A 27,557-nucleotide genomic window follows, 5' to 3' on the forward strand; every position below is an offset into this window, starting at 1 on the left:
TGTAGGCCTTTAAAAGCACGTGAGGTCAGTGAGTAAACATGTTTACTGTATATGTCCGGCATGGTGATTTGCTGTATGTAGCCACATCCTCTTGTGTATATTAGCTTTCCCTGCTCTGACTCTCTCAGTCCTGTTGGTCAATTAAAATATATGACCGGCAGCCCTCGTCATCTCCAGCAGTGAGACTTCTGGTAAGTGGATCGTTCTTGGACTGAACGCTATATTTATATATTGAAATAGAATACACGTACAGTATTCCAGACATTTATTTGTACATACAGTATTGTACATAAGTATAGGTTGCCAAAATAGAACTGGAAATGACTATTATTAGATGACTAGTGCCAGGCAAAGTGTTATAAGTATTGACAGAAACTTGCCACATACAGACATAGGAGATTATTCCTACTGAACTTCTTGCACTCATTATATTGCTTGCATTAAACCGTAAATGTATTGAGGCCGAGTTAATGTGGCAACGTTGGGATGGAGACAAGGCATGCTATGTTTTTCTGGTGGTTGCAGGTGATTTCGAATATTTTTCAAATGGGATAGTGAAGTCCTGGCCCTGACCTATTTAAAATGCACCTCTGCCCAGACTATAGGCAAGCCCTTTCTAACCTCTCCAGCTCATATGGAGCTTATATTATATTGGAGCTTAACCACTTCCAGGCCGCCGCATGCTGATAGCTAACTTTGAAGAGGAATATCCTTGTTATGGCAGCAGCTAGCTGCCATAAGCCCGGTATCCTCTTCTTCGTCGGGCGGTCCGGTTTCCGATACTAGTGGTCTCTGCTGCGGATTTGCTACGAGATCACTTTTATCGGCGGCGGAGAGGGCCCGCCCCCCCGGCAGTCTCCGGTGCCCTCCGCCCCTTACCTGAGCCATTGGAAGTGGCAAAGGAGATTAGATCCTTCTCGGTGTTAGGTATGGAGATGAGTGAGGGGAAGATGGCCACCACCCGTCTCCATACCATTGCAGGGCGGAAACAACATCAAAACATCACTTCCGCCCATAGCCTTTTTTTTTTCAAATGCGTCTTGGTGTAAATGAGATCTGAGGTCTTTTTGACCCCAGATCTCATATTTAAGAGGTCCTGTCATGCTTTATTTCTATTACAAGGTATGTTTACATTCCTTGTAATAGAAATAAAAGTGACAATTATTTTTTTTTAAAAGAACAGTGTAAAAATAAAAGGTAAAATAAATAAGAAAAAATGTTTTTTTAAATACGCCCCATCCCACCGAGCTCACGTGCAGAAGCTAACGCATACGTAAGTAGCGTTCGCATATGAAAACGGTGTTCAAAACACATATGTGATGTATTACTGTGATTGGTAGAGCGAGAGCAATAATTCCAATAATTAGACCTCCTCTGTAACTCAAAACATGCAACCTGTAGAATTTTTTAAACGTTGCCTATGCATATTTTTAAGGGTAAAAGTTTTCTGCCATTCCACGAACGGGCGCAATTTTGAAGAGTGACATGTTGGGTATCAATTTACTTGGCGTAACATTATCTTTCATAATATAAACATTTTTTTTACTGTTTTATTTTTTAATTCAAAAAAGTGTATTTTTTCCAAATAAATGCGCTTGTAAGACCTCTGTGTAAATACGTTGTTACAGAAAGTTTTGCAATGACCGCCATTTTATACTCTAGGGTGTTAGAAAAAAATAAAGTATAATATTTTGGGTTTCTAAGTAATTTTCTAGCAAAAAAAAAAAAACTTTCTAAGCAAAGGGCTAGTTTACTGCCCTTCAGGCTTTAGGGGGGCTGGACTGTGGCCAGTGGGAGTAGAAAATGCCCCAGCATCCGTGCCCAATCATTGGTTTTAATTGGAGAAATAGAGCTCCATTGGTGATATCAATGAAAAGATTAGTGCCCCATTGATAGTGTCAATAGGGGGAATGGTGCTCCATCATTAGTGTCAGTTGGTGAAATAGTGTCCCAAGGGCCATATAAAGGTAAGCAAAAGGCCACATCTGGCCCCTGGGCTACATTTTGGAGACCACTGATTTAATGAATAGTTCACTTTATATGATGCTTTCCATTTATGTTTGAAATTAGTTGAGCCAGATTATGTGCATGGCCCTATTTAAAACAGTAATTTACAGTACTTGTAGTATAGATTACCTGAGCTGCGAAGAGTCTTCTGACTCTTCTCAGCTTTGGATCAATCCACAAGTAATCATAGTTGTCTAGACAAGGCAGATATAAAATAAACACACATTTTTATATTATGATTTGCTGCTTCCCCACTTACCTTTCCGCTTCATGAAATGACCCATATGAGATCTAATAACAATGATACAGCTGATGTTTATCACTAGCTTGGTAAGGGTTCTTATAGTTCTAACAACCCAATCAGCCATAATAATTATATAAAGAAAAAAACAGTTGAGGTCTTTAATATAGACACAAATTGTTAATAATTGCTGTGCCGTATGCAGGATTCCAGCAGTAATTGCTGAAACCGACGAACCCAATTGATGTTTAGAATGTTGTATAAGTCAGGAATTAAAGGTAACCATTCACCAGTGCGGAGTCAGCACATTTTCAGGGCTGTACATTTTCTCTGAATACAGGCTGGGGAGTATTTCATGCTTAGGAACGTAAACGTCCATATTACACTTTTCTGAAGGACGGTGCCAATAATTAGCTAAATCAACAGACTTCTTCCCTCGAAAGTTTATTTTTATCCGTGTTCAGAAACACACTGTGTACTCAGTGCAATCTAACAAAGGTTAAACTTGGCACCTTCTAAGAAGTAAACTGAATTCCATATAGATTTTCTCTTTAGTATGTTTAACCTATGGAGGCAGACATTTGAAGAAGAACTGCACTCAGGATAAAAAATATTGTTACGTAATATCGGGATCTATTCATGTGCTGATTCTTTTTGATTGTGAATTGCAGCAGAACTTAGGTTGCATTCACACTTCAGCGTTCTGAATCGCGGGCAGATTTGCTGCGAATCTGCCCATGATTTGAAAGCGCTGATGTGTGAATGGCAAATCGAGGGACTCGCATTTGACATGCCATTCATATGAATGGCACCTCAAATAGCAGCTCCGGTCTTCCGCACTGCAAACGTGGCAACATGTATTGCGGGAAGCATGTCGCCCAATAGTAGCTCCCCGCACAGCGATTTGAGGCGTCATTCAAATGAATGGCATGTCAAATGTGAGTCCCACGATTTGTGTGAAGTGAATGCAGCCTTAAGCCTCGTACACACGATTGGATTGTCGGCCAAAAAAAACGTGGAATTTTGTCTGAAGGGTGTTGGCCCAAACTTGTCTTGCATATACATGGCCACACAATTGTGGGCCAACAATTATGAACGTAGTGACGTACTACATGGTTTTTCAGCTCTTTAGCACCACCCTTTGGGCTCCTTCTGCTAATTTAATGTTAGTTGAAGTTTGGTGAGTGTTCGCACTTTCCATTTTTTGTGCTTTTAATTTCATGCTTTTCAGTTCGTTTCTGAATGACCGTTTGTCAATAAGACCTTGTGGAATTGGAGGAGATAACGTGTTATTTATTATTGGCCTTGGAGTTATTGCTTTCACATTCTTTTTTTTTTGGTTGAATAATGATTTGGTTTGGTATATTTTCTATATTTTTGGATGCATAGAATGCACTTTTTGGTTAAGTTCTATTGGCAGATAACATATCTATTTTATTTGTTTTCTTTTTTAATGCATAATAAAAAAAAATTGTGTAGAATAATACTTGGTTATGTGTTTTACTTCTAATGACAGTTTGGGAGTAAACAGTTACATTTAAAAAAATACAATGTAAAATTAACAAGGAACACCAACATAGTTGTATCTTTGATCTTAAAAACTATGGGATAATGGTGTTGTGGTAGCTTGCCCAAAAAAATAAAATAAAAAAAAAGCATAATAATATTATTCTTGATAGCACTAGAAAAAAAAAGCCTTTGAAAATTTGTTTGCAATAACTCCATCGGTATCACCAGCAAAGCAGCTTCATTATTATCCCATTGAAGAAGAAGAGAATATGCGCTGAATTTCGAGATTTCATAATTTGCCACGTCATGAATGTTAAAGAGGAAGTAAACCCTGATGGGTTTACTTCCTCTTTGTCTCCCTGCAAAGGTAAAGTATAATGGGCTACTATGCATCGCATAGTGGTCCATTGTGTGTCACTTACCTGACACAGGAGCCAGCGATGTCACCGCTGTTCCCTGTTGCATGGAGCACAGCGCCGGAGTAGCAATGACGTCACTCAGTGGACCTGCACGCCGCTGTCTACGGCCGCATGCCCAATAGACAGTGGTGCCTGTCTTTTTGTAAATTTCTCCTAAACCTACAGGTAAGCCTTAATCTAGGTTTACCTGTAGGTCAAAGTGGTTTATAAGGGTTTACAACCACTTTAATTCTCCATTACGAATGCTAGTTTACAAGACCAACATCTTCCAATTCGTCCTTGTTTCCGAGCATGTGCGTTTGTTCTTTGGACTTTTGTCCGACGGACTTGTGTACACACGCTCAGAAAATCCAACAACACACATTTGTCCACGGAAAATCCGACAACAGTTGTCCGATGGAGCTTACACATGGTCGGATTTTCCGCCAACAGCCTGTCATCAGACATTTCCCATCGGAAAATCCAATTGTGTGTACGAGGCTTTAGAGTCAAAAGTCCTTTAGTATTTAACCCTAATTGCTGTAGTTCGTGCAAAGGGAGATGGAGGTTTATCAAGTTGTATGGACTATGATATCTAGATGTGCTCAGTTATACAGCAATGGCATGGTGCACACCTCATAATGTAAACCTCATGAAAAAAGTAGCTTTTACTCTACATATTTTTGTGCCCTCTTTCCTTTTTTCCTACATTCCAGCATTATTGTTCTCATCTTATTGTGAAGTTGCAAATTATGCTGTAATTTCTAGGCTATTCAAATATTTTTTTATATCCGATCAAGATCAAGAGGGGAATAAGGGCCCCTGGTCAAAGGGGTTATTTATTTTGGGGGGGCTGAAAAAACAGGGTATCAGATAAGGGAAAGGCCACAGGGCAATAATTCCAACACTGCAAGGGATGCGCGGAACTGTAACAGGGTGGAAATAGGGCACGTCAAGGGATAAGTCCAGAGGCACAGAGCAGCAATTTAGTACAGCAGGGACTTAGGCCAGTCATACACGGCTCGACTCTTGGCCAGTTCAGCAGAAACCAGCCTAAATTCAAACTGTTAATGGGCAGGCTGAATGTACCAAGTTACAACCAGCCTGCCGGATTCTTTTGCGATAATCACTGTCTTCTACCAGCAGAGACAGCTTCCCCGAGTCCGTCGTCACCCGATCCGATCCGATGGTGGATGGAAAAGTAGGTTTTTCCTCCGTCACGCTTTTTCAGATCGGAGCGGGTCAGATGTCAGCGGACATGTCACCACTGACATCCGACGCGCCATAGACCTCTATGGAGCATCCGTTCAGGTCCGCCTGAAAAACTGACAGGCGGACCTGAACAGATTGGTAGTGTGAAAGAGGCCTTAGTTGCATGTAACAAATGTTTTTTTAGAGGTTTTTTTCCTATTTCTTAAAACCTCTGTTACACATATACATATATATATAGTTTACTGACTGACTGGTGTATGTTGCAAAATTTTGTCACAGCAGTCGGCGGTTCAAGGATCTTTGGGGGGTCAGTGAGGAATTAATTGGTTACAGGATTAGTGGGGCCCATCTAAGGTATGGTGCTTCCACTTGGTTAGCGGTGGTTCTGCCAGGAGCTAGGTCCCCCGGGGGTAGAGAATATGGAAGTATGTGTGATGTTGGAGCATCTTCGAGGTAAGGTTGGGTTGGGGTAAGGCTGAGGACATAGACCATTCCAGTTATAAATTTTGCCTTAAAAGACACTTAAAGACCTCTTGTTGTTGGCCATTACTTTGTTCAAATTTGCACTTACGGGTATGTTTACGTGATGTTATTTTATTCTTTGGTAAGGCTCGGTTCACACGGGGCGACTTGTCCAGGCGACTTCGCCGCCTGACAAGTCGCGCTCCGTTCTGTACTATGGAACCGTTCTAATAGGAGCGATTCAAGACGCTCCGACTTAGAAAAAAGGTTCCTGTACTACTTTTGCGGCGACTTCGGGCGACTTGCATTGACTTCTATACAGAAGTCGTTTTGCAAGTCGCCGCTGATCGTGTGCAGGTCGCGGCGCTGCAAGTCGTGCCACCCACTGTGTGAACCGAGCCTTAATAAAATTTGGCTGCTGTGGCCATATAAAACCCATGTCACACAGTCTGTGTCTTTAACCACTTAAGCCCGGGACCATTTTCCAGATAAAGGACCAAGCCCCTTTTTGCAATCCGGCACTGCGGTGCTTTAACTGACAATTGCGCGGTCGTGCGACGTGGCTCTAAAAAAAATTGGCGTCCTTTTTTTTCCCACAAATAGAGCTTTCTTTTGGTGGTATTTGATTATCCCTGAGGTTTTTATTTTTTGCGCTATAAACAAAAAAAGAGTGACAATTTTGAAAAAAAACACATTATTTTTTACATTTTGCCATAATAAATATCCCCCAAAAATATGTAACATTTTTTCCTCAGTTTAGGCCAATATGTATTCTTCTACATATTTTTGGTAAAAAAAAATCGCAATAAGCGTTTATTGATTAGTTTGCGTAAAAGTTATAGCGTCTACAAAATAGGGGATAGTTTTATGGCATTTTTATTTATAAGTTTTTTTTACTAGTAATGGCAGCGATCAGCGATTTTTATTGTGACTGTGACATTATGGCGACACGCCAGACAATTTTGACACATTTTTGGGACCATTGGCATTAATATAGCAATCAGTGCAATTAAAAATGCACTGATTACTGTAAAAATGCCACTGGCAGTGAAGGGGTTAACCACTAGGGGGCAGTGTAGGGGTTAAGTGTGTGTGTTTTTTTTAACTGTAGGGGAGCGTGGCATCAGTGATGGTCTTTCCCTATAACAGGGAACAGACGATCAGTGACAGGCTCAGTAGGAAGCACAAGGAGAGGTTTGTTTACACTTACCTCTCCTCGTTCTTCAGCTCTGTGACCCGATCGCGGGACACCGGCGGCGATCGGGTCCGCGGGTCCCGTGGCCACGGTCACGGAGCTCAGGACTGGGTCGCGAGTGCGCCGCCGGCGGCGCGCTCGCGACCCACGGCTGGGCACTTAAAAAGCAACGTACAGGTACATGCTTGTGCCTAGCCGTGGCACAAACTGGTTAATTATTAATTTATGTTAAGGACCAAGGTTGACGAATCCTTTAGTCATGCTGCCGCAAGCATGTTTCACGGTGGGGATGAATTGTTCAGGATGATGTGCATTGTTCGTTTTCCGCCACACATCGTGTTTTGCTTTTAGGCCAAAAAGTTAAATTTTGGTCTCCTTTCTCCCTTTTCGAATTTCGAAAGAATTTTCTTTTGAAAATCAGAAAATTTGTACGTTTTGTGATCCGATTGGGTCACCATTGATTTCGAAATTCAACCAAGCCTTCAATTTCACCTCATGTTGCTACAGAAAAGAATTTTCGTGTCTGGGAATCTTCTTTACTATCCGGGAATTTTCTTTTCTTGCACATGCGCATTTCTTTTTCCATTACATTTCTCGCACGATTCTCCCATCATTGATTAGAAAATTGTTCGTTCTTCAAAAAATTTCCAACATGTCCGATTACTCAAATTCGATGGCCGCACAAAAATCGGCTGTTGCTGCTGCCCACTAATGGTGCGAAATACAAACGAAAATTCTTAGATAAGATTTCAAAAGAAAATTCTTTCGAAATTTGACCCATGGATGGCCTGCAAGAGTGGGAAGAAATGAGGCTCTTACTTTGCCCCATAGTCTGCAGCTGTCTCTGGCAAATATGAATGCAAAGGAAAGAGTGCAGACATGCATAACTTTTTTGTTATACAAATGTATGTGCACCAAGCACATTTAAATTATATTACCAGTGCTACCCACACTGGATAATCTGTCATTTGTACACATGTGTACATGTGTGTTCCCAGGCCGTTTAATGCACAGGACAATATCAGAAAAAACCTTGATAGTACATACTGTATATTACATCAGCCTAGCAAAGAGCTCACTGGGGTCCATTATTCCATTTTTCGGCAGGTTACAAACTTTTGGCTGCACTGTCCAGAGCAAAAGGGCATAGAGAATACAGAGAACTCTAATCAATTCCAGCCCACTGTTATCTCTGACTTACAAACATACAAAGTGATAGCTAAAAAAAAAAAAAAGATTTAACGGTAAGCCTTTCTGTACTTGCAAGGCCTAAAGCTAATTTCTAGACCATGCTAATATAGAAATATTAGCTGTCAAAATCAGTGAGTGACCTGTGCAATTATGTAGCATGCATATGCATTTATTCATAATTAAATAAATACAGTTGCAAGGAGGCATGTTAGAATTAGCACTATGGGAAAAAAAAAATTTCCCCACTTTGGGTAGAGTAAAGGACCCTCCCTACCCCTGTCAATTAATTTTTTGCCACCTGTGTCCTATTGGGGAGATTTTCTTTCACTTCCTGTCCCATAACCAAAACAGGAAGTGAGAGGAACTCCCTGCTAATTAAAGAAATCCTTTGGGAACCTTCAGGTCATGTGCCTATTGGAAGATTTCCCCTCTATTATTTTTCTAGGGACAACCCACAATTTGGGTTTCCAAACTGCTGTGTTCTAATCCATCTCCACTCTGTCCAAAACTAAAAAAAAGTTTTACCTTTTGTTATACTTTAAGGCCTGATTCACACTAGTGTGATGCAATTTTGATGCAATTTCAGGTGTGACTTGTTTGCGATTTGCTGCTTTGTTTTGGCCAATGATAAACATATCTGCTGTGACATAAATCCTTTTCCTTTTTACTTCCGGGTTTGCCTGTGTTGTATTTCCTCAAAGTATATACAGGCAATCTCCAGCCAGGCTCGCTCCTGCTTAATGTGATTCTTGTAGTCGGGGGGCTGGGTCTCTGGTATCATAAATCCATGGCCACTCATAAACAAGGCATATGATCCTCCTTGTCAAGCACATCTCTGCCTCATATCTATCTTTTCTGCAGTGTGACAAGCACATGTAGCTGGAAGGAGCAAGGATATGTCTGGGAAGAGAGTTGAGGGAGCAAGCATTTGCCTGGGTGGAGAGTTGAGGGTTAAAAAAACACTGAAATCGCTTCAAAGTTGCATCAGATTTGCATAAGAATTGCATCAGATTGTATAGACATGCAATTTCTTTTCCCTTCCAATAATATCTATGATCCAAAATTACTCTGGAATTACACCAAAGTAGCGCAGAAAATGTTTCCAAAATCATGCAGTGCTAAGACGAATTAATCACTTCAGCCCCTGGAAGGATTTACCCCCTTAATGAGCAGGCCATTTGTTTGCGATACGGCACTGGGTCGCTTTAGCTGACAATTTTGCTAGTCGTGCGATGATGTACCCAAACAAAATTGATGTCCTTTTTTCCCCACCCACAAATAGCGCTTTCTTTTGGTGGTATTTGATCACCTCTGCCGTCTTTATTTTTTTCGCTATAAACATAAAAAACCAACAATTTAAAAAAAAAAACAATATTTTATACTTTCTGCTATAATACATATCCAAAAAAAACTAATGTATTCATCAGTTTAGGCCAATATGTATTCTGCTACATATTTTCGGTAAAAAAAAGCAATAAGCGTATATTGATTGGTTTGGGCAAAAGTTATAGCGTCTGCAAAATAGGGGATAGATTTATGGACTTTTATTTTGTATGTTTTAACTAGTAATTGGCGCGATCTGCTTTTTTTTTTTTAATCAACAAAATAGAGTTTTATTGAACAGAACACAAGGCATTACATGGTACAACTGAGTAGTCATACAGTTCATAAAAATCAGGAGATGTAATCATAACAAAAAGCGGACAAATCTGACCCCAATCAACACTTTTTGGGGACCAGTGACATTATTACAGAGATCAGTGCTAAATATATGCACTGATTAATGTATAAATGACACTGGCAGGAAAGAGGTTAAAACTAGGGGGCGATCAAGGGGTTAACTGTGTTCCCTGGGTGTGTTCTAGCTGTGTGGGAGGTGGGTTCACTGGGACAACACAGAGATTGCTGTTCCTGATCACTAGGAACAACAGATCTCCATGTTGTCCCTGTCAGAACGGCTATCCGCCTTGTTTACATAGGTAGATCCCCGTTCTGCCTCTCTGTGCAGTGATCACGGTTGGCCGGCAGACATCGAGTCCACCAGACCAGCGCACGTGCTCTCACGGTGCGCATTGGGCGCGTGCCCACAGTATCTTTTGCGGGAAACGACGTACATTTACATCGTTCCATACAATAGAGCTGCCCTGCCGCAGTATCTGTGTGGTGGGCGTTCTTAAAGCGGTTAATGTGAATGGACACCATTGAAAACAATGCGATTTCCATTGTTGTTCAATATTGTGTGACTCAAGTTGCATCTGAAATTACACTAGTGTGAACCGGGCCTTAGTGTTCTAGCAACCTTGGTGCAAGTTTTACAAAGGTGTCTGAAACAAATGGGGGGAGGCAGCACTGGGTATCAAGAGATTTTCCAATTATAAGCAGAAAACCCCCTTTTAACCAAAAGTCTTTACACAATCAGAGTGCTGATAAGCAATAAAATAGGCCTCTCTCTCATGATATTTAACATCCCAGGACTGATAATAATGTTAGTTTCTTGTTAATGTATTTGGATCATTAATCCTATTAAAGCATTCTATTAGGTTTATAACATGTTCAAAAGAAGAGAAGAATGTGAAAATGTATGGTATGTACCATAATGAGAGCTTTAAATCTTTAACCTCCCTGGCGGTCTGATTCTTTCTGATTTTAGGTGCTGAAAGCGGTACCATTATTTTGCATGGAAATTTGGCGTTTTATATGTAGGCCTGCAATTCTTAGGAATAACTCATCCGGGGTATGATAGTAGTTTCAAACACAAAATCATAAATTATAATATAATAAATAACTATAAATAATTATAACAAATAATAATATAATAATAATAATAATAATAAAATATTCAATAATGTAATCAAATCAAAAACACTGAAATTTGCTCAGTTGCAGAATTGTCGGTGTCATTAGATTAATGTTTGATGACGGATCTCCCCACAAATCACTATCACTCAATTCTGCAAGTTATTATAATTTATTATCGCTGTTTTCTAGCTGGTCTATAACTTATTTTGACATAAAGGGACACTTTTTGGTTGCTATGGACAATCTCCAAATTCCAGGCAGAAAAAAACTGTATTTATAATATAAAACTACATGCAGGGCACTGCACAGACCACTAGGGACAAAGGGGGTGTGCATTTTTTTTATACAGTACTGTAATCTGTAAGATTACAGTACTGTGTGTGTTTTGTGTGTTTTTACTTTTTTTAATTTGGCGCCGATCTCCGCTCCCGTGCGTCGCAACGTTTCAGGGAACGGAGCTCAGCGGCACTCAGGCACTGTGTGAATCGAGCGGAGGACAGCTCGATCACACAGCGCGGCGGACATTGCTGGATCCAGGGGACAAGGTAAGTAACTCTCCCTGTATCCTGCAATGCGATACCGAGTCTGGCTCGGGGGTTACCACTTATGGTACTGAAATTCCACCCCGAGCTAGACTCAGGAATACCACCAGGGGGGTTAATGTGAGTAGAAGTGTTTGTAGGTGATTCATTTGTCTATAGTAATTATTTAAAATGAGTAAATCTGTTTTTTAATCTAATTTTATTTAATATATACTTAATCCAATTTTCTGATAAAACTGCCATCAAACACACTTCCTGTCCTACGGTGAAAACACTCTCTGTACTGTTTCTATGGAGGAGCAGCGTTGTCACCCAAGGACAGGAAGTGTGTTAGGCCTCATGCACACTGGATGTTTTTGGACGTTTTTACAGCAGCTGTTTTTTTTGTCATTGAACTCTCCATCATTTTATCCTATGTGTCCATGCACACATAGGTTGTTATCAGCAGTTTTGGGCAGTGGCATTTTTGAGCAGTAAAAAAAACCCCAAAAACTAGTGGGTTATGAGAGACATTTTTCAGCTGTAAAAAGCAGATAAACGCTCAAAAACGTCACTCACCAGCATTTTTAACGCTTTTGATCCATTGAAAGGGAAAAAAAATTTTTTTTCTTCCAGAAAAAAAACGCTATTGCAAAAACTTAGCTGAAAAAAGTTGAAAAACTCACTGCAAAGCTACTGGCATTTTTATAACGTTATTTTAACATCCAGTGGCAATGAGGCCTTAATATTACAGGACAACCTCTTCCTCTCCTCATCTACATAACATAAGGGAAGTGATTTGTGTTCCAAAAAGAGAACTAGAAACAATTGTGATAACATTTAAGTATAGGTAGAGCGCACAGGAAGTTATCAGCTCGTTAGATTTCTGGCAGGATCTTGTGAATTTGTTTTTCTTGTACAAATATAGCAAAACATTTTCAATGGCATATTTATTTTTGTTAGGGTTTAAATACACTTTACCACCTAACTAAAAAGTCTTTGGGTCTGTTTTATATGTCTTCATTTAACTGCTTCCCGACCACCTCACGCCGATATATGTCGGCAGAAGGGCACATACATGCAGAATCACGTACCTGTACGTTGCCCTTTAAGAGGTGGCAGGGGCACGCGTGCACGCCCGCGGGAAGCTCCGTGAGTCGGGTCGCGGGTCCCGTTGACTTGATCGTCTCACGGAGAGGAAGAACGGGGAGATGCTAAAGTAAACAAGCATCTCCCTGTTCTGCCTAGCAACAGTGACACTGATCTCTGCTCCCTGTGATTGGAGCAGAGATCAGTGATCCCCCCACAGTTAGCAACACGCCCCTAGGACACACTTAACCCCTTCACTGCCCGTGTCATTTACACAGGAATCAGTGCATTTGTATAGCACTGATTGCCGTATAAATAACAATGGTCCCAAAATGTGTCAAAAATGTCCGATGTGTCCGCCATAATGTCGCAGTTCCCATAAAAATTGCTGATCACCGCCATTTAAAAAAAAATATATATATATATATTAATAAAAATGCCATAAACTATCCCCTATTTTGTAAACGCTATAAATTTGGGCAAACCAATCAATAATCGCTTATTGCGATTTTTTTACCAAAAATATGTAGAAGAATACGCATCGGCCTAAACTGAGGAAAAATATAGTTTTTTTCTATATTTTTGGGGGATATTTATTATAGTAAAAAAAATTCGTTTTTTTTCAAAATTGTCGCTCTTTTTTTTTGTTTATAACGCAAAAAATAAAAACCGCAGGGGTGATCAAATACCACCAAAAGAAAGCTCTATTTGTGGGAAAAAAAGGACGTCAATTTGGTTTGGGAGGCACATGACCGCACAATTATCAGTTAGAGCAATGCAGTGCCGAATGGCAAAAAGTGCCCTGGTCAGGAAGGGGGTAAATTCTTCCGGGGCTGAAGTGGTTAAGATTCACACAACTTCAATACAAGATTCATACATTTTTATAATTGGATTTAAATGGAAAATGTGTGACTTTTCAGTGAAAGTACAAGTTGGCCTTTATGTGTAGTTGGAGGAGGACTGTTTAACCTAAAAGTGTCCATTTCGAACATTTGTGTTGCTTAATAGAACAGAAATGTTGCACAAATGGGGGTGTGATGCTGGCCATAGCCCAAATTCTTATCGGTTTGACAGATCTGGCATGTACCCATAGGACCTTATTTGAAAAAAATTTAGTCACTAGCCATTTGAGCTGATTATCTGGGTAAAAACAGGAGAGGTCATAACAAATGTGCATACTGTACATAGACAAAAAGCGTAATTCCTACAAAGACAAATTTCCACTCATTTTATATCTGATCGTAGTCCCAAGAACATTTCATTTTTGGGCAACTTCACCAAGTGAGAAAAAGTGGATCTGTTTAGCCTGTTGTCATTTTTTGGTCTCATTTCCTTGTCCCATCTGGTGCTTCAGCTCCCCGTACTAAGATCCATAGAAAACGTTTTGACTGCATCTAAATCCAAAACCTTTTTTTTTTCATTTTGGATGGAGGGCAGAAGTATTAAAATTGTCGGGTTTATTATTCTTTCCCCTCTCTATTTGGACAAGAAGTGATGGGAAATATAAATGTTTGCAGTTTCTCTGGAACAGGGTGTGTGTGTGGAAATCTTCCAGCAACCCCTTTGCGCCAAGATTTTAGATGCCAGGAGGGGGAGGCGGGGTTTATGTTCACGTGTCCACCGTGATTGGCTGTCACGGCGTTCACAACATTGGAAAGCTCCTTAAAGCTTCTCTCCGATAGCTGCCGGTAACTGAGAGGGGAATTCAGTGTACATTGGAGAGATTTTCTCTTACTTCATGCTGAACAAGGAATTTTAGAGCACGTTCACACAGGTGGTCAGGGGGCAGTAAAAACAGGTGTCTGAGATTTCTTACTCCCCCAACCACCCACCTAAAAGATAACATGCTGGGGCTATGATGGCTTGCTTCATGGCCACAGCAAATATTTTACATTATGTTGTGTTAGCGGGGAGTACAACCAAATGCGATACATTCAAGTGAATGGGGCCACAACCACAAGCCAAATGCTTGGATCATGGTTGTGCCAAAATATTTAAATATAAAATCTCAGTTTGGCTGTCAAAGATAAAAACGGGCATTCAGGAAGCAGCAGTATGGACTCATAACTGGCAGCTGTTTCTCTACTGACCTGTCAAAATGAGCCATAAAGAATTCCCTATCAGAGGGACGTAGAGACTAGTGCTTGTGTGAACAAGGCCTTCAACATTCCATACTCTATCCAAAACTGTAAGTACGTTGGCTTTATTCTTTAGGACATTAGGTAAGCAGTAATTAGAAGAAGCAGGGGTGGAAATAATAGAAACAACCCATTAAGTTAAAATAGAAACAAAAGGCAAAACATTTGTGTATAGATATAAAAATAAAAAATAAAACTTTTTTTTCCCTTATAAGGCATCACATACCCTTTGTTCTCTACTGCGTAACAGCTGGGGGAGGAGAAGCAGCAGCACACTGATCTTTCCAGTGAAAGGCTGTGCAAAGGGGGGAGGGCGTGAAGGACAAGTCTGATCATTGGAGAAGAACAGGCTCAGTTCCCAGCACAGCTAGAGAACTGACCAGGCTCTCCTGCTTAGTATGGTCAGTTTCTAATAGGAAAGCAGAGGGACTGGTAGGAACACCAGAGATTTCACACAAAGCAATACAAAGAGAGCATGATACTTTATCATACAAGTACATGGAAATTTACAAAAATGTAATCTTGGTTGACTTTTTATTTGTAAAACAGTGGTAAAAATATTAATTTAGATACTAACTGTAGATTGATTTTTTATATAAGGTCATAGTGGTTGTCTGATGGAACGACTCTCTTGATGGTATTATGGTGTACTGGGTATTTACAATTTAAATGGGAACCTGGAAAATAAAATTCAGGGGAGTGATGGACTAAGATGTATTAAAGCGGGAATAAAATCCGCTGACTTTTTTTTTTTAACACCTGTAAAGGAAAAGGCATAATGAGCTAGTATGCACTGCATACTAGCTCATTATGAAATACCTTAGAACGAGGCCACGCCGTGGGAGCTCACATGTTACTTTGCCGTGTCTTCCGGGTATCGTGGCTCCGGCGCTGTGAGTGGCCGGAGCCGCGATGCCATCATCGCATGCGCGTAGGAGTTTCCTTCCCGGCAGGGCCTGGCGTCTGCCAGACTTTCAGCCGAAAACCCCCATTTTAAAGCGGTTATATATTTTTGTAACTTTTAGCTACAGGTAAGCCTTTAATAAGTCTTACCTGTAGGTAAAAAGAATATCTCCTAATCCTGTACGGTTTAGGAGATATTCCCCTCGCAATGAGCCGCTGACTTCAGCGGCACATGCTCACCGGGGATTCTCAGCTGAATGTCTGGCAGACGCCAGACCCTGCTGGGAAAAAAACTCCTGCGTGCATGGGATGATGGCACCGCGGCTCTGGCCACTCAGCCACGATGCCCGGAAGACACAGCGAAGTAACATGTGAGCTCCCTCGGCGTGGCCTCGTTCTAAGGTAAGTATTTCATAATGATTTAGTATGCGGCGCATACTAACTCATTACACCTTTTCCTTTACAGGTGTTAAAAAAAAAAGTCATCGGATTTTATTCCTGCTTTAATACATCTTAGTCCATCACTCCCCTAAATTTTATTTTCCAGCTTCCCATTTAAATTGTAAATACCCTGTACACCATAATACCATCAAGAGAGTCGTTCCATCAGACAACCACTATAAAAAAATCAATCTACAGTTAGTATCTAAATTAATATTTTTACCACTGTTTTACATATAAAAAGTCAACCAAGAGTTAATTTTTGTAAATTTCTATAGGTCTGCTGTATTACAGTGATTTTCTGAAAATGTGTTTAAATTTTAACTCTCATCTAGATCAGCACAAGGTCAGATGTGCAGAGGTGGTCCTTTGTAAGGCCGAGAATAAGATAGGACAGACACAGCCATACAGAAAAGAAATATCAAAACAATTTCTTGAATGATGATACTAAGAAATGGCGGATATATCCGATCAGAATAATCTGAAAACATTAGCGAAACTACAAAACTAAACATTAGACAATGACCACTCAATGATATACTATGTCTGTGGAATCTGTGTACAACCGTACGCAAAGGTTCTTTATTTCATCCATGTGCACATACTGTATGTACTTGCACTCTAAAGCTGGGTACACACTATACAATTTTTTTACCAAATTTTAGATTTACCAAAACCATATAATTTGAGGTCAAACCTTAAAGCGGAGTTCCAAGCTTTTTATGTTTATTAAAAGTCAGCAGCTACAAAAAGTGTAGTTGCTGACTTTTAATAAACAGACACTTACCTATTCCACAGTCCAGCAATGTGGCCGAACACAGCGCTGCTCCTCTCCCGCTCCTCTCTGCCGTCACCTCCATTGCCACTCTGGGCACCAGGCCGTGACAGCTTTCGGCTTCACAGCCGAGCATGCACGGTGCATGCACGAGTCGTGCTGCCCTCCCAGAGTGGACAGGCGATCTCCTGGGACTTGTCACGTGTCCCAGGAGATCGCCTAGAGGGAGGGGCTCCATAAGGCAAAAGGAGGAATTGCCTTGGCGGTCCCTGGGCAAAAGAAGGAAGTGGGACAGGAAGTCCCCCTCCTAACGAAGCCCCCACCCCCCCCCAAAAAAAAATTACATACCAAATGTGCCATGTAAGGGGGTGAGGAGTGCTTAAAGCGGAAGTTCCATTTTTGGGTGGAACCCTGCTATAAGCTTTTTAATTTGTATGCAATCAGGCAGGCGCTTGCCCTACATGGTTTTGGTAAATCTAAAGGAAATTATACAACAAAAGTTGTATAGTGTGTATAGGGTCTAAGAGTATACTTGTGCTTTAAATCATGACACTATGGGGGTATTTACTAAAGGAAAATCCACTTTGCACTGCAAGTGCAATTGGAAGTAAAATCGCTGAAGCTCCGAGGGGGACATGCAAGGGGTAAAAAAACAGCATTTTAGCTTGTACATGATTGGATGATAAAATCAGCAGAGCTTCCACTCATTTCAGATCAACCCCTTATTATTATTATTATACAGGTTTTATATAGCGCCAACAGTTTGCTCAGCGCTTTACAACACGAGGGCAGACATTACAGTTACATTACAATTTGGCACTAGAGGAATCAGAGGGCCCTGCTCATTAGAGCTTACAATCTAAAAAGGAAGGGGCAATTGACACAAAAGGTAATAGCTGTGGGGGGATGAGCTGATGGAGGAAGTAAAACAGTGTTAGTTTTAGATTAGATTTTGAGCGACTGCACTTCCAAGTACACTTGCTGTGCAAAGTGGATTTGCCTTTCGTAAATAACCCTCAATATCAACTTGGCCTGATTTATAGAAATCATGGGCCACTGGCAAAAAATGTATAATACAGTTGGTAGCCTTTTTGTTTAGCTGAAGGATTTTTGCCGTTGTGAACTGTAGTAATGGTTCTAATACTCCACCTTTCTTTGTGCGCCATCTGCACTTTTTCCCTTTGCACAAATAGACTTACAACTGCATTATGAATAAATAAAATGTCTGAGGTCCCCTGGGAAGAGGAGCAGCAACAAATATACAAAGGAGGTTAAATTACCTATACAATGAATGACTATGGAAGAATGAGATGTCATTTGATCATTTCATATCAGTCATTGTCTAGTGTAACAAATAGTAGTGATCTGTTTAAATATTAAAGAAAAAATGTGGGGACTGCCATTGATGAACTCCTAGGAATTTGAGTTGTCTACTTGATCCTGAATTATGCCTTTTAACTTGGAACAAGCATGCAGATCAGAAAGATACAACAAACTCAGATCTCCTGAGTTCCATATTTGTTCCAGGTCTCAACAAGTAGATTTCGTAATTCCTCAAAATTGAAAAAAAAAAGTCCCCTCTACTAGCCCCCGTCTGAGTTCTAATGTTGTAACAAACAATAATGCATGCAATTTGCTAAGCAGATTGTAGACATAGTTACAGCTTTATTGCCACAATTGTTCTCAGCTGTCATTACAGCTAGGCCCCATTCACACCAGGCTTGAAGCCTGAAGCTACAAAACACTGGAAGGGAAAAAATCAATTACTCTCTATGGAGATGGTTCACATCTCCACTCCAAAACGCCAGAAGCCAGAAGCCTCAAAACGTCTGAAGCTCAACCAATTTCTGGAACTTTTTTTTTTTAGGCTAGATTTGGGCGTTTTTCTGCTTTTTACATTGGTGACCTTTTAACCTTTACCAAATCGTGGCAAAAACGTGCCAAAATCGCAACAAAGATGCAGTAAAAATCACGGTAAAATCGCTCTATTTTCTTCCTGAAAATGCTGCACTCAGGTATGAATGGGGCCTAAGTGTAGGCCAGGGGTAGGCAACCCCCGTCACTGGTGCTGCAAGCGACACTCAAAGCCTCTTTTGCAGTCATTTGACTCCCTCCCCAGCAGCACAGGGAAGTGTCAGTGAGAAACAAAAGCATTTCAATTTCAGAATTCCAAACGCCGCACCTGCACTGAGGGGGAGGCACTGCGCCCCCACACATTGTAAAAGATGGGAAACATTGTTTGGTTTACTAACTTTGCTGTAGCTGCGATCGCCAGCTTTTGTAATGGTGAAGAGATTGGTAGTGACAACCCAAGCGAGTCATCCTCCTGCAGTGGTGGACGGGGCTAGCAGGACTGTGATTGGCTACAGCAGTGGCTGTCCTCCTCCTGGACAGCCACTGCTGTAGCCAATCACAGTCCTGCTAGCCCCGTCCACCACTGCAGGAGGATGACTCGCTTGGGTTGTCACTACCAATCTCAAAAAGAAGGAATTTCACTGTTATTGAGAAAACCACAATCAGGTGACAATTTGTTTGATTACTGTTGAGCTTCTGGGAAGTTTGTTGAAATTATTCCTGAACCTTTGCGTCACTTACTACTGAACCCCTGCACTCTGTGTCCCTTTAAGCCACAGGCAGTATTCAGCACAATGAAAATCACACCCAACTTTTGCTGCAGATTGCCACACATTTTCTCAGCTGTGGGAGCCCAATTTATAATCCTGCACACAGGCCCACTGCTTTCAGAAAATACCCCTGACACGAGCTCATCATTTCGCATTTATTCTGTATGCTTGTATGTGACATCACTTACAAGCACGTGGGCTGGATGCGGGAGGTGGATCAGCAGGATGAGTGTGCCAGGACAGGTAGTTGCGTCTCAGCTCTGCTTCCTTTCACCACTCTGCATATCACGCATATCATAGATGAGAAAAGGGTACAGAGGTGGAGCAGATGAGAAGGAGGGTACAGCGGTGGGGAAAACGAGCAGAAAGGGTTCAGAGGTGGGACAGTAGAGCAGGAGGTACAGCGGTGGGGCAGATGTACAGGGAGGTACAATGGTGGAAGAGATGAGAAGGGGCTTCAGCAGTGGGACAGAAGAGCAGGGGAGTACAGTGATGAGGCAGATGAGCAGGGGGGTTCAGTGTTGGGCCAAATGACAAGGGGGTTACAGTGGAGGGTCAGATGAGCAGGTAGGTTCATTGTTGGGGCAAATGAGATGGGAGTTCAGTGGTGGGACAGAAAAGCAAGGAGGGTAGAGCAGTGGGGCAGATGTGAAATTAGGTTTATTGGTGGGACAGATGAGCAGGGGGAACAGAGGTGAGACAGATGTGCAGGAAGTACATTGGTGGGGCAGATGAGATAGCGGGTTACAGTGTTGGGGCAGATGAGCAGAGGTATTCAGTTTAAGGACAGATGAGAAGGTAATTCAGTAGTTAGACAGAAAAGCATGGAGATACGTCGGTGGAGCAGGTGTGCAGGGAAGTACAGTGGTGGGACAGATGAGAAAAGTGTTACATTGATGAGGCAGATGAGCAGCAGGTTTACAGTGGTGGGACAGAAGAGCAAGGGGGTACAGTGGTGGGGCAGATGTGCAGGAGGTACAGTAGTGGGAGGGATCAGAAGGCGGTTCAGTGGTGGGACAGAAAAGATGGGGGTACAGTGATGGGGCAGATGAGCAGGGGGTTACAGTGGTGGGACAGATGAGCAGGGGGGGTTCAATGTTGGGGCAGATGAGAAGAGGGGTCAGTGGTGGGACAGATGAGCAGGGGGGTTCAGTGTTGGGGCAGATGAGAAGGGGGTTCAGCGCTGGGACAGAAGAGCAGGGGGTACTGCGGTGGGGTAGATGTGTTACAGTGGTTGGGCAGAAAAGCATGGGGTACAGAGGTGGGGTAGGTGTATGGGGGGGTACAGTGGCGGGGCAGAGGAGAAAGGAGGTACATCGGTGGGACAGATGAGCAGAGGGAACAGAGGTGGGACAGATGTGCAGGAGGTACATTGGTGGGGCAGATGAGAAAGGGGGTTACAGTGGTGGCGCAGATGAGCAGATAAGTTCAGAGTTAGGACAGATGAGAAGATGGTTCAGTGATGAGACAGAAGAGCATGGGGATATGGCGGTGGAGCAGATGTGCAGGGAGGTACAGTGGTGGGGCAGATGAGAAAGGGGGAACATTGGTGGGGCAGATGAGCAGGGGGTTACAGTGGTGGGACAGAAGAGCAGGGGATACAGAGGTGGGGCAGATGTACAGGGGGTTACAGTGGTGGGACAGATGAGCAGGGGGGTACAGTGGTGAAACTGATTTTCAGAGGGAAAAGTGATCTGAGGTGTGAAGATGCATGAATTGGGGCTGATCTGAAGTGTGGAGTTGCAGGAATTGGGGCTGATTTGAGGCGTAAGTGCAGGATGTTAATTTCTCACTACTACTCAAGTAGTTTACAGCATTTACTTTATAAATAATTCTTTTTTGTGATTGAGAGTGTGAAATTGACATTTTTTTGTTATAAAATCGGCACTCTCAATTTCTTTGAAAATATTTTTCGGCACACTGTGCTCAAAAGGTTGCCTACCCCTTGTGTAGGCAGTGACTAAATTGTTACAGATATCATGGTCAATTTTGGTTTAGAATGGCAGTTCTCAACTTGGCTGTAGACTTTAGCCTGAGGATAGTCACGTTGCTTAGTCATGCATGCTTGGATCTGTTGAAAATACAAGTTTATGTAACTTCAGAAGGGAGGAAATGGGAACAAGGAGAAATACTGTAACGCTTCCTGCTTCATCAGGACAGGATTTCTAACCAAGGAAATACGAGGGTTCTTCAAAAAGTCTTCAACACTTTTTTTAGCCATCTTCACCACAGTGTGACAACACTTATACTTAACTGCAAGGAGACAGACTAGTCACATGACGCTCTCAGACACAACCAAATACTTCTCTGTCCACCCTCACCATTTCCAAATAAAATATAAAAGTGTGGAAACTTTTTGAACACCCCTTTTGCATGGCACTTCAGTATTTTTTTTTAATTGAAGTCTGCTATGCTGTAACTCTCTTGCATTGAACTTACACTGTACCACCATTACCCAAGCACCAGGGCATTGGGCTTAACTGGGCTCAAACCCATGGGCCCCGCCAAATAGGGTGCCCCGCCTAGATATATAGCCGAGTTTACTCGGTTCGGCTCCGATCACAGTCATGCCCAGTCCCGCCCTATGATGGACATAACACAGGGACTGGACATGACCCTGAGCCAAGCCGAGTACACTTGGCTACTCTCTGCTCCGCTAGGGACTGCGACAGGACCCGAGAGCTGCCAAGATACACAGGACTCTGTATCTCGGCAACGCCATTTTTAAACTTCAAGCCTGCAATGAAAAGGCTACAAATGACAAGGCTGCAAATGACACTGGGACAAGGCTGCAAATGACAAGGCTACACTGACAAGGCTGCAATGACACTGGACAAGGCTACAGATGGATGGGCAAGGCTGCAGATGGACACTGATAAGGCTGCATTGATGGGCATTTAAATGTAAATTTTTTTCCTTAAACTTCCCTCCTAAAAGTTTTTTTCCTTAAAATCCCCTCCTAAACTTCAGGGGCGTGTTATACGCCGGTGCCTGTTATATGCCGATAAATCCGATAATGTATAGAAGGTAGGGCCCGAAAGTGACTCAAGCCCAGGGGCCCTTACCACCCTAAGTCCTGCCCTGCCAAGCACCCATCACAGTATGAGCAGTTAGGAGGCAGTGAGGCATTGATGGTTAGCTAGGTTTTTAACTGATTTAAACATTTGTTCCCCAGATGACAATCCATTGGAAGTGCTGCTGGTATCTGTAGACATGATATTGTCATTGAATCTGCCTGAGAAACCAGGGGCCTGCAACACCAAACTGTCGAGTAGAATAGTCAAATGCATATTGTCTACAATTTGCAGAAAAAGAAAACCACAATGTCAATTGAACATGAAAGAGTTGATTTTAAACAGTTGTATTTTTACAGTTCTTTTGGCCAGTTGTGACTTTAGCAGCACAGGCAAAATGTGTGTACTTTATGGTGCACAGACATTTGTTAGGACTGAGTGGTCTGGCCCACAAAGATTTATTTACAGTGGTTGCAAATGATTAAAATTTCATCTGTATTTTGTTATTCAGCTTTAAAGTGCTTTAAACACTCCAGAAGAGGTCTTCTACCAATAATATCCATTTCCATGGGGTGTTTCAGACAGTTGATTAAATGTGAATTATTTAGGTACAACGCGTATTAGCCTGCTATAAACCGCAGTGGTTAGAAGAAGTCAAGACGTAAGAAAATGGCATACCGTAATTCATAAGCAGTTTAATTAGGTCTGACTAATGTGGACCATGCCTGTAAATAAAATAGAACACGGCCATTCAACATGTATGAATTCAACCCTCACTGTCTTTCCCTCTGCATGCCTCTTCTACCAGCTTTGCTTGGCTCTACTCATTTTTTCTAGCTCAGTTTAGAATTGTTGTCTCAATACGAACTAAGCAGATTGTGTTTTAACAGTATAAATTAACTGGCGTACAAATTACTATGTCATGTTATAGAGTTTTCATGTGATCCTTTAAAGTGACTTTTATTTACACAAGTTCCCATTGTATATGACTTATACTATCTTCAGAACAAGACTGGCAGTATGAACAGACACAGCCTATGGACCTCATCTCAGCAAAACCCACAGTTTGCCCTCCACCAAGGAAAATCTGTTAATGTGTAGCCAAATGCTGTGACGTCATTTAGTTAATTTGATTCAATATTTTCTCGGGTCATTTTAATGATTATACAAAATATCTAATGTGCTCAATTATTGTGCATATTCAAATCAGAGATTCGTTCTGTCACATATTTTGTGAATGCTTATTCATTTCCTAATCTGAAATGACCTTTAACATCTCCAGTTTCCTCACTTGAACTGATGTTCTACAACATTTTGGCCAGTATTTTATGTCACGCTTGTTATTGCTTGTACAAAAGGCAAACTATGACCATCATGATTTATTAAATGAATGTGGAATCCGTTTACCACATTTGTTAAGGAAATCTTTCTAAATGAATTACTTATTTTCTTTAGGTTATTATGCACAACAAAAAAAGGAACATTTATACAGGTCTGAAAAGGGGTAGGACAAATTTGATGAAAAAAAAAAATGGGGGACGCAGAGGGAATGGGTAGGGGTCCTGGTGGGTGGGCTTACAGTAGTCCCCATAGAGCCATAGGCTCCCATCTTTCTTTCTTATATGGACTACAGGAGTGACCCCTGGACTGCGGCTTTCTTTGACCACCTCACTCTATACCATCCCAAGCATATTGTGGAATAACTCCTTAACCTCTTGGCACAATGCTAGGGGAATTCGACAGTACTGCTCCCGGATGGGCGGTGCGTCCCCATGTGTATGGGGTGGTCGATGGCTTTGGTGAAATCGTATTCCTCTAGCAGGTGTTCTTCCAGCAGCTGATGAAGTAGTCTTTGTTGGGTTAGAGAAAAGTCTTTGAAAAGAATGTCCAGCTGCTCTAGTAAGAGATCTGTGTTCACGAACCGGGGAAGGCAGCCCAACAAGGAACACTCAGTTGCAGAAACTTATAGAAAGCAAAATGCAGCCAAACAGTCAGCAACTGCCGAGAGGGGAAGAATGTGGCCTGGCCGTCTTTTGCCCAACAGGCAGGTGTCCAAAGAAGTTGTGAGCCCTAGGTTTTCCCTACTTGTCAGAAACCTTCCCCTGCCACTAGTTTTGTTCCTACCAGGCGAAGTACCTGTACCTACTCTGCCAACTTGCAAATGCGCGCCAAGCCTGGGAGCCAGGGCCTTAAAGTGGAAGTAACCCCTCCTATCGTTTTCAGCCATGGAAGCCATTTTTGACCCTGTTTAATCTTCAACTGCCATGGTGCTGCACATGTGATCAGTTATGACACCAGCCATTGGATTTTTTGACAGTTTGACTGAGAGCATAACCAATGTGCAGTTAGCATTCCAGGCATGCCGGGAATGTAACTGTTTTTTTAAAACTGTTAAATTGATGGGTTTACTTCTACTTTAAATAAGCTCTACCTCATCCAAGATGGCTGCCAGAGTCACATGACAAGTGGCTGCCTTTTGAGTGCTGCTCCTGTTATGTCATATAAAATAGTTACCAACAGATATCTGGTAATAATAGTGAGGGAAGTGGAGAGAGGTGCTGGACATAAAGGAGATGTCCTTAAAACTTTGTTGAAGTTTTTTAAGACGTATTTCTTATGTTTAAATCCCTAAGTGGTTAATAATAAGTCCTAACTCCAGCTATTTCCATCTATTTTATTATGATTTAAAATGTTATTGTTATTATTATTCCTTTCATTTTCCATATGATGACCATACAAGAAATGGCAGTTACAAATGTAATAGAGTCAGGAGGGCATGAGCAGCAATAAAAGCATTATCATATGTTCTAACCCTTCCTCCTTCTAGTTAAATTGTGTCTTGTTTTTGTGTTCTTCGTCTCAATAGGGACACCAATGGCTTTAAAAACTTGACAGAGACACTAACCCAGGATTGGTCAACTACCATGGCCCCTGACATCCCCTGGGGCCACACTTATTCATATTAGTTATTAAGGATTGTCAGATACAGCTGATGCATTATGGAGATGGTTAGAGACTGACAACGTGTAGTTAAAGGCTGGAAATATGCTGCTGAAGACTGTTACGGACGTCTTGGCTATTAAATGAGACTGCTAGAAATGACTTTTACAAATCAATGCTCCCACTACTGGCTGCTGGGGATAGTAAACATAAGTACTGTATACATATGCTTAGGTAATATGAAACGTAGTAATAATGTAATAGCCATGATGAACAGTTTTCAGCTAAACCAACACAAAAACAAACTAGGTGGCAACTCTATTGCCCGTGGATCCAGCAGGGCTGCTGCTATAAATCATGGGGCCCCCTACAGCCTACCTGACAGAACCCCCAGCATAACACCACTGTATGCTGTTATAAGTCCATCAACAGGATTCAAAATATTATTCCTGAAAAATTTAATATTACAGCTAAAATTCTCTCTGATTCCCTTGTTTCAAGCAAGTTCAGGAGTACTCAGGACTCTGTTAGGTGTATTGACCAGTGAGACACTGACTGTGCATGATCGACATGCTATTTTGCGTAATATATAAGCTTAGTGTGCAGTTTAGTTTAAACAGGAGGATCACATTGTGAAAAAGAGGCCAACTTGGCAGTCCTGCAGGGATTTGAAAGTTTGCTTTGTGAAAGAAACACGTGGCTAAAGTATGATTCAATCCGGCTCTGACATTAGTCTATCCCTGCTGTCTCAGTGAGACTAATAATTTCTCAGTGTTTGTGGGAACAGACCACATGTGATTTTCTTTTGTAGTTCCTGATCTCAGGCTGCAGTCATTCCAAGATAAATACTGCTCTCTACCTTTCTGATATTTCTTCACCCTGTAGCCAGCGAAGAAATGAGCACAGACACAGATTACTGGCTTGTGGTGGGTTCTACCGACTCCCTATGTACTAATCACTGAGCAGAATACCTAATACTGCGTACACACGACCAGACTTTTCGAGGGACTAGGTCTGACGGTCTTTCCGACGGACTTTCGGCGGATTTCCGACGGACTTTCCGAATGAATGGACTTGGCCACACATAATCACACCAAAGTCCAACGGATTCGAACGTGATGACATATGATTCGAAGTCCATAGCCAGTAGCCAATAGCTGCCCTAGCGTCGGTTTTTGTCCGTCGGACAAAAGCATACACACGAACAGATTTCTCGGTCCGGCGGAGTTCCGGTGGGAAAATGTAAAACATGTTCTATTTTTCTAAAGTCCGCCGGATTTTTGGCAAGCAAAGGCCCGATGGAGCCCACACATGATCGAATTGTCCGACAGACTCGTTCCGTCGGACCTTTGCTGTCAAAAAGTCCGGTCGTGTGTACGTGGCATCAGATTGCAGCCCTATCCAGATTCTCATGAGTTCCAATGCCACAGCACACTCAAGCCTAGTACACACAATGGGAAAATTGTATGAAAAATACTGCTTTCAATGCAATTGTACCATAATCTGATCGTTAGTACACAGCTTTCGAGAGCCAACCAGGACAGGTCTTGCAAAATTATACAAAGGGTTAGCCACCAAAATTTTTGCCATACAATTGCTGAATAAACAATATCCATTAACCGGTTCCAGACCGCCTATACATACAGGTACGTGATTTTATGCACGTGGTTTTGGGTGCGATGGCCGCCACGACCCGCTAATAGTTCACAGGAGAAATGGATCAGCCGTCTGCCTATGTAAACAAGGCAAATGGCGAATCTCTCAGGAAGGGAAAGAGAGATCTTGTGATTCAGCTAAGCTGAATCGTGGAACTCTCTTTTCCTTCAGTGTGACACTGCCCCACACAGTTAGTAAACACCTCCCTAGGGAACATTTAAGCCTTTGATCGCCTCTGGTGTTAACCTCTTCCCTGCCAGTGTCATTTATACAATAACCAGTGCATTTTTATAGCACTGATCACTGTACTGGTGTCACTGGTCCCCCAAAAATGTCACTCAGTGTCAGATTTGTCCGCCGCAATGTTGCAGTCCCGCTAAAAATCGCAGATCATCGCCATTACTAGTGAAAACAATAAAAAAATAAAAAGTCCCTAAATCTA

The 27,557-nt window shown here is 41.9% G+C and overlaps 1 protein-coding gene and 1 long non-coding RNA gene across 4 annotated transcripts in view; one reads left to right on the forward strand and one right to left on the reverse strand.

The window, feature by feature from the left end:
- SLC16A12 (solute carrier family 16 member 12) overlaps window positions 1-27,557 on the reverse strand; it is a 176,594-nt gene that overhangs the window by 41,795 nt on the left and 107,242 nt on the right. The window contains exon 1 of one of the 3 annotated variants that reach the window (XM_077454194.1): window positions 2,267-2,374. The exons of the other annotated variants lie outside the window; for them this stretch is intronic. The gene's annotated coding sequence lies outside the window, so the exon portion shown is untranslated. Of the gene's footprint in view, window positions 1-2,266; window positions 2,375-27,557 lie in introns of those variants that run through there. 3 annotated transcript variants of the gene reach the window in all.
- LOC143930168 (uncharacterized) overlaps window positions 114-27,557 on the forward strand; it is a 140,410-nt gene continuing 112,966 nt past the window's right edge. The window contains exon 1 of the long non-coding RNA XR_013262723.1: window positions 114-191. This is a non-coding gene — a long non-coding RNA (uncharacterized LOC143930168). The remainder of the gene's footprint in view (window positions 192-27,557) is intronic.

This window comes from Lithobates pipiens, unplaced genomic scaffold (genome assembly GCF_037356315.1).
Source record: "Lithobates pipiens isolate NorthernLeopardFrog02 unplaced genomic scaffold, aLitPip1_a1.2 Scaffold_25, whole genome shotgun sequence".
Lineage (NCBI taxonomy): Eukaryota > Metazoa > Chordata > Amphibia > Anura > Ranidae > Lithobates > Lithobates pipiens.